Source organism: Callorhinus ursinus, unplaced genomic scaffold, assembly GCF_003265705.2.
Source record: "Callorhinus ursinus isolate GAN/ISIS: 27379988/994484 unplaced genomic scaffold, GSC_fseal_2.0 scaffold33, whole genome shotgun sequence".
Lineage (NCBI taxonomy): Eukaryota > Metazoa > Chordata > Mammalia > Carnivora > Otariidae > Callorhinus > Callorhinus ursinus.
The window spans coordinates 15,037,237-15,045,394 of record NW_027397095.1 but is presented as its reverse complement, the minus strand read 5'-3'; the positions used below and the strand labels follow the sequence as shown (position 1 = coordinate 15,045,394).

Sequence of the window (8,158 nt, the reverse complement as noted above, 5' to 3'; positions counted from 1 at the left end):
GCAGATGCTTAACCGACTGAGCCACCCAGTGCTCCTGGAGTAGTTTCTACAATAGACCAAACATCATTTCCCACACATATGTGAACAAGGGACCCTCTTAAATATCACGTGTGGCTGGGACTCCACCAGGAGCTCAAGATATAATACTCATTTGAATTAAAGTAGACAACCAAACAACAAAAACATTTTCTGACAAATTAATTGCTACAAGAAAGGATTACGATTTGATTTGCATGCTTTAGAAATTGTGTAAGATGGCAAAATACCAATGATAGCGCGTTAGGAAGACTAAATTATTTTCATTTTATTTGTTTATTTTTAAAGATTTTAAAGATTTTATTATTTGGGGGGAACCTGGGTGGCTCAGTCAGTTGATTTCAACTCAGGTCATGATCTCAAGGTCCTGGGGTAGAGCCCCAAGACGGGCTGCACGCTCAGTGGGGAGTCTGCTTCAGGATTCTCTCTCTCCCTCTGCCCCTCCCCCCACTCGCTCTCTCTCTCTCTCTCTCTCTCTCCAATAAATAAATAAATAAATGTTTTTTTAAAAGATTTTATTTTGGGGGGCGCCTGGGTGGCTCAGTCGTTAAGCGTCTGCCTTCGGCTCAGGTCATGATCCCAGGGTCCTGGGATCAAGCCCTGCATCGGGCTCCCTGCTCAGCGGGAGGTCTGCTTCTCCCTCTCCCACTCCCCCTGCTTGTGTTCTCTCTCTCGCTGTGTCTCTCTCTGTCAAATAAATAAATAAAATCTTAAAAAAAAAGAGTCATATGCTCTACAGATCAAGCTAGTTATGTGCCCCTGTATGTTTAATTTTTTTTAGGAATTGCCAAATGTTTTTCTCCATAGCAGCTGCACCGTTTTATATTCCCACTAGCAATGTATGAGGATACCGATTTCTGCATGTCCTGGCCAGCACTTGTTACTTTCTTTTTTTTTTGTAACCAAAACTTTAATCCCAAGGATTCTCACAAACATATTACAAATGATAGCATGAAAAAAAATAAATCTTGCACAGTAACTCAAAGTTTAGCTCTACAATGTACCCTTAAACTGGCAGGCGGTTGGTATCTTGAGTAGTTTCAAATTACCAAACAGAGATTGTTACAAAGAGCTGTGTGTTCATATACAGCAATCACATAAGGAACTTATGACCTAAAGCAAAGATAAACTAACTTTCTTGCAACTTCCAATTCTACACCAACTGGACACCCCTGCCCAATATGAAGAATAGTTGGTTCTTTTTTTTTTTTTTTAAACCTCTAATCTAGTTTAACAGTGCAGCTTAATTTTTACCTGCTGGCTTGTGTTCACACCAGCTTTTAAAGACTGCTTCTTCAACTGCAGCTGCATACTATTATCCCAGCTATGGAAAGACTTCGTTCAATTTTTGCCGGTTTTCATGATATTAAATGTCAAGCTTTAGCTGGGCAGGAGTTAGAGGTTTATTACCAGTCTATGTGAGACTAAACTTCAAACCAAATTCAATTTTGCTTAAGGGAACATTGTAAAGTAACAATTCTTGATATTACATGCCTCATATGATCCATTCAAAACATAGAGAATTACATCTTTGTCACTGTTCTGAGACAAACAAATGTGAACAGCTAAAACATCTTAAAAATGCACCAAGCTTACGAAGTCTCAAACAAAACTTGAATTTTCTGTACATACTCCTGTCAAATGAAGTTATTTCCTGTACACTACTCCTCTTGCAAAAATGGTCTTCTATTTCCTTTCATTTGACCTAGATCGGCTACGAGACCTAGAGAAGGATCGGGAAGGCTTGTGATTTCTCTCCCGAGACCGTGAACTCTCTCTCCTCCTGTCTCTAGAAAGGGACCTGCTCCGGCTGCGGGAGAAGCTTCTCCATCTTGGAGATCTGCGGCGAGGTGGAGGACTCCTTCTCCGATAATCATCTCAAGGGCGACGACCCCAAGACGGTGGTGGGCCACGATTTCGACTTCTCTTTTCACCGTTCGAGAGTTCCACTCTTACTTGGCAGCCACATAATGTTCTCCTATCTAGTTCTCGAACAGCATCGGCTGCATCTCGGGGATCTTCAAATTCAACAAAAGCAAAGCCGGGAGGGTTTCTAGCAACCCACACACTTCGGAGTGGTCCATAATAGCCAAAAGCTCGTTCCAATTCAGTCTTGTTACCATTGTTTCCAAGATTACCTACATAAACCTTACAGTCCAATGGACAGGAATCACGATGCATTTTGAGATCTTGGGTTGGAAAGCGGACGCTCAAATCCACACACCCTCAGATGGGTCTTCTCGCTTCCCTCCCTGCCCGGCTCCCGCAACGCTCTCGCTGACCTGGCGTTCACGAAATGGCCCACTTGTTACTTTCTTTGTAGAAATGTCTATTCAAGTCCTGTGCCCATTTTTTAATTGGCTTGTTTGCCTTTTTCTTGTTGAATTTTAAGAGTTCTTTGTATATTCTGGATACTAAACTCTTACTGCATATATAATTTGCAAATATGTTCCCCATTCTGTGGGTTTTTCTCTTTACCTTCTTGATGGTGTCCTTTGATGCACAAAAGTTTTTAATTTTTTTAAAAGATTTTATTTATTTAAGAGAGAGAGTGAGCGAGAGAGAGCACAAGCAGTGGGGAGGGGCAGAGGTAGCAGGAGAAGCAGACTCCTCGCTGAACAGGCAGCCGGACCCAGGGCTCAATCCCAGGACCCCAGGATCATGACCCTAGCTGAAGGCAGATGCTTAACTGACTGAGCCACCCAGATGCCTCAAAAGTTTTTAATTTTGATCAAGTCTGATTTATCTTTTTCTTTTGGGACTCATGCTTTTGGTATCAAATCTAAGAATCCATTGCCAAAACCCAAGTCATAAAGAAATACTCCTATGTTTTCTTCTAGAAGTCTTAGAGTTTTCACTCTTATAATTAGATCATTGATTTATTTGAGTTAATTTTTATATATGGAGTGAGGTAGGGGACCAATTTCATTCTTTTGCATATGGAGATCTGGTTGCCCCAGGACCATTTGGTGAACAGGCCATTTTTCCCCCATTGAATGGTCTTGGCACTTTCTGTGTGTGTGTATGTGTGTTTTAAGATTTTATTTCTTTATGAGAGAGAGCGGGGTTGGGAGGCAGAGGAAGAGGGAGAGAAACAATCTCAAGAAGACTCCTGGTGGAGTGCAGAGCCCGACATAGGGCTCGATCCCACGACCCCAAGATCAAGACCTGAGTGGAAATCGAGTCGGACACTTAACAGACTGAGCCACCCAGGTGCCCCAAGGGTTCAACTCTTGATTTCGGCTCAGGTCATGGGGCTCCACCCTCCGTGGGGAGTCTGCTTGAGATTCTCTCCCTCTCCCTCCCCCCTGCTCGTGTGCGCTCTCTCTCAAATAAATAAATCAATCTTTAAAAAAGAAGACTCTGGCTTCCACTTGCTGGTAGTGTGTCACTGTCTGGTGTGCTCACGTTAATGAAACCAGCTGCCCTATGGAGAAGCCCATGTTGTAAAGAACTCAGGTCCTCAGTCCAGCAACCTGTGAGGATCCAAGCCTGGCGGCAGATCCTGACTCACCCCAACCCTGAGATGAGTGAGGCCTCAACGGAAACCCCAATTACAGCCTGTGAGAGATCCTGGACCCACACCTTGATCACAAGCTAGTGACAGACCCTCACCCAGAGGACCCAGCTAAGCAACACTCTGACTCCCGATCCCTTGTGGGATAATACAGGTATGTTGTCGTAAGCTGCTCCATTTCGGGGTAATTTGTTGCAGGGCAAGAAATAACTATAAAATGGATCTTGTAGGCCACTCTAAGTACAAACTGGGTAGAGGCGTTGATTAGAATCACCGACTGGTATGTTACAAATAGACTCTAGGAGGGCATTGGGGAATTACAGAGGGGCCAGTTGAGAGTCTGTTAAAATAATGAAGGCAACAGATGCTGGCAGCTGGGACTAGGGTGGTATTGGTAGAAGTGGAGACAAGTGGTTGGATCTTGGATGTACTCTGAAGGCAGAGTCAACAGGATTTGCTATTGGGTTAGATTCAGGGTGTGTATGAAATATAAGAGACAACGCTAAGGTTTGTGGCCTAAACAACTAGTAAAGAACTGTCATATACTGAGATAGGAGAAATCTTAGAAGGAGTAGATGTGTGGAGGAAGAATAGGAGTTAGGCTTGGGGCATGCTCAATTTGAGATACCAATGAGACATCCAAGCTGGGATGACGAAATGGATACATGAGTCGGGTGGTTGCAGCCAGGAATACAAATTTGAGAGTCTGCAGCATTTAAATGATAAAATGCGGGAGTCCCCTTGCCCCTTGCTCCTCACTCCCACTTTCTACCCATGAGGCCCCCACTTTTGGCTCATGGATAGGGACATAGATACACATGCACATGTATTATTTTTTTTTAAGGATTTTAAGTAATCTCTACACCCAACACGGGGTTAGAACTCACAACCCCGAGATCAAGAGTCGCACACTCTACGGACTGAGCCAGCCAGGTGCCCCTTCACATAGATTATTTTTTTTCACAAAAAGAATTGTTCTGCAACTTTTTTTTCTTAAGTACTCTCTACACCCAACATGGGGCTCAAATTCAAGACCCTGAAGATCAAGAGTCACATGCCCTACCAACTGAGCCAGTCAGGCACCCCCTCTGCAATTTGCATTTTACCAATATCTTTTGGAGCTTTTCCCATGTAAGTACATACATATATACCTCATCATTTTTTAATAACTGTAGAGAATTCCCTAGTATGAATGAATCGCATATGCCCATTCATTCACTCAACAAATATTTTTTGAGCACCTACTATGCGCAAGGCACTGGTCTAGGGATTGAGGATAAAACAGTCCTTATGGATGGATATTTCAGTTATTTCTAATACTTTGCTATTATAAACACTGATACAATGAGCATCTCTATGCAGGCATCTCAGTTCACCTGTGAGAGTTTTTGCTTGGCCTGAATTCATAGAAGCGGAATTTCTAGGTCAAAGGGTTCAAAGGCATTTTAAAAAAGATTTTGTTTATTTGAGAGAAAAAGAGAGTGAACACAAGCTGGGGGCAGGGGTGTGTGGAGGGAGGAGAGGCAGAGGGAGAGGAAGAAGCAGACTCCCCCCAGAGGATGCTGGGATCATGACCTGAGCCGAAGGCCGACGTTTAACCGACTGAGCCACCCAGGTGCCCCGAAACTGAAGATATTTAATAAATGTGGAAAACAGATCACCCAATATAATGCCCTATCGGAAGCTGTAGGATTGCCTCTACAATTTCCCTTTACTGTGGGAGTATTCGTGTTCAGATTCTCCTCATCCTCAAGGTCCAGCTCAAGCACCTCCTCCTTCAAGGAGCCTTCCACAGATCCTACTCAGATGTGATCTCACCCGCTTCTTAACCTCAAGCATGGTCTTTATTACATACTCCCTTGTATCATAAATACATTCTTGTTGGGATGAGCACCGGGTGTTATATGTAAGGGATGAAATGCTAAACTCTACTCCTGAAACCAATACTACACTATATGTTCATAACTTGAATTTAAAAAACAACAGCAACAACAAAAAAACCATTACCCAGGATTTTGTAGGCACCCCACTGCTTTCATATATTTCCCTCAGGTGAAGCTCTTGAGCTACAGAGAAAAACGTTCAAGTCCAGTGAAAATAAACCAGCAAAATAATGTGTTAAAAAAATAAAATAAAATAGGGGCACCTGGGTGGCTCAGTCCGTGAAGCGTCTGCCTTCGGCTCAGGTCATGGTCCCAGGGTCCCGGGATCGAGCCCCGCGCCGGGCTCCCTGCTCGGCGCGGAGCCTGCTTCTCCCTCTGCCTCTGATCGAGGCTCGGCCTACTTGCATTCTCTATCTCTCTGTCAAATAAATAAATAAATAAAATCTTTTTAAAAAATAAAATAAAAACATTCTTTATTAGACTTTCATTCTTTTCTTGAATGCATCCCGCATCCTCCCTCTGTGCATAGCACAATGCTCAGTGTTTATATAACTAAACAGAAGCTCTAAAGCGAAAAAGTGAAACCTATGGCCTCAGGAATGAGTGTGGAGCCCGCAAGATGACCAGATGGTGTTTGTGAACCATCAGTTTAACGAATGCTCCTGACCGCTCACAAGGTCCTGGAGAAACTGCCTACTTGTCAGGCTGCCTCTCATATCACTCCTTTTCCTTCTGTGTTCCCGCCACCCTGGCCCTTTTTTTTTTTCCTGCCTTTGAATGCACTAAGTGGGCTCCCTTCTCCAGGCCTGGTACCTGTCGTTCCTTCTGGAGTGCTCTACTTCTTGGTGTGGGGGCTGCCTCTTTTCCCTCAAGACTCACCGCTGTTTTCACTTCCTCAAAAAGGCCTTCCGTGGCCATCTGTTCTAAATTAGGTCCCCAACTCCAGTTACTCTCTATCACGCGTCACCCCCTTAATTCTCGCGTTCTATTCATCGCTTTCTGAAATTAACACGGCCCTTTGCTTGCCCTAGAACATAAGCCCCAGCAGAAGGGGAACAGTGCCTGTCCTTTCCAACTCTGTGCACTTTCGGTGACTACAACAGAGTCTGTAGGAGTAAGGATGCTTTTGGCTGAAAGTAACAGAATTTCAACTAAAAGTTGCATAAACCAAAAGGGTTTACTTTTATCATGTAAAAAGGAAATCGGAGGCAGGCAGTATTGGGGTTGGTTCAACAGGTCAATGCCATCCAGATTCTGGATTGGCTTCTTTTAGATAATCCTGGCCTTCCCTCATGGTTGTAAAATGGCTGCCAAGAGCAGATGCATCACAACACCCCTCTCAGAAAGAAAAGGAGACAAAGGTCTCCCTGCCCATCTCTTTTTATCAAGGGCGAAACGCTTTCTCAGGAGCCTTCCTCCCACACCGCTCTTTTATATTCCATTGGTGGAAACTGAATGGGAGTCAAGTCCATTCCTCCTAGTAAAGGAAAGTGAGAGTAACGTGATTTTTTTTTAACCAGTCCTAATTCATCGAGAGCGGGGCCTGCCTTCTCCAAGCCCTGTGACTCTGCCCTATAGCCAAAGCAAACCTGGAGTCTCTTAGCAAAGAGAAAGAATTATGGCGCTGAGCAGGAAATCAGCAGTGTGGGCCACTCAGCCATCCATGGAATGTAGGGTGTGAATTCGTGCTGATCTACATGCATTCGACAGTGAACAAATTCTACAGACATACACTGTGCAAAGCCCAGTTTGGTGACACAGAGCCTCTACCTTTATAGGACTCCCAGGGAACAAGCCCTCTCGGACCCTCTATCTGCTTTATTGGGACTAATGGGATGGCTGCTGAAATAGATTTGCAGCTAGGACACTTGGCCTTTTCCGGATTCACGGAAACCATCATCCACGTCCTTGTTTTCATAACAAAGTCCTTTACGTAGGTGTCACTGCTTGGTCTCTGAAGTTAGGAAAAGTGGGGAAAGTGCCCCAAGGCAGTGGTAGGAACCTTCTTAGAAAGGCTGCTCGGTTAGCGAGAAATTGTTGTTAGTTATTTTCAAGCTCTCAACAAATGAAGTAAGCAGACAGAAAACTGCCAAGGTCAGCGGGGCTTCTCACTTTACACTCGGGGAGTTTTTTTCTGGGTCCCCAGTACTTCAAGATCCTTATTTCTGTCTTAAGCATGTTTGTTTTACATCTAGTTAGAAGATGTTCTTTGATTCTTGGAGAATAATTTCTCGGAAGGTGAAGAAGATAAGGAAAGGAGTAGGAGATGGAGAGGCGATAGCTGGGCACATGTGAAAGCTTCTAGAAGACCGGCAGGGCCTTCCCGAGCCCAACCCCACCCCACCCCCAGCGCACAGCCGCTGCAGAACTAGACAACCTGCCACAGGCTCAGGCCCCGCCACCCAGTTCTCCCCCGCCCTCCTGGGGGTGGGGCGGTCTGGGGGAGTGGGTTCGGCCACAGCAAGTTTCCACTCCCCAAGCCTGCTCCCTCCCCGGGTCGCCCCCCCGGGCGCAAGACCCCCTGGGTGAGAGATTGGTGTGGGCGCGGGAGGACCCCGGCGAGCCGCTCGGGCCAGAAACCCGCTCTCCACCGACCGCGGCGCGACCCCTCCCCGGCGGAGGACACAATAGGCGGCCGCTCCACGCTCCTTCCCAGTCCCTCGCCTCCTCGGCCCTGGGGGCTGGCGGGGTGGGGCGACGCGAGAGTCCCCCGGCTCGCCTG

General features: G+C 45.6%; 1 pseudogene; it reads right to left on the bottom strand.

Moving 5' to 3' along the window:
• Positions 1–1,232: 1,232 nt before the first annotated feature.
• On the bottom strand, positions 1,233–2,304 carry LOC112809481 (serine/arginine-rich splicing factor 3 pseudogene; annotated as a pseudogene).
• Positions 2,305–8,158: the final 5,854 nt, after the last annotated feature.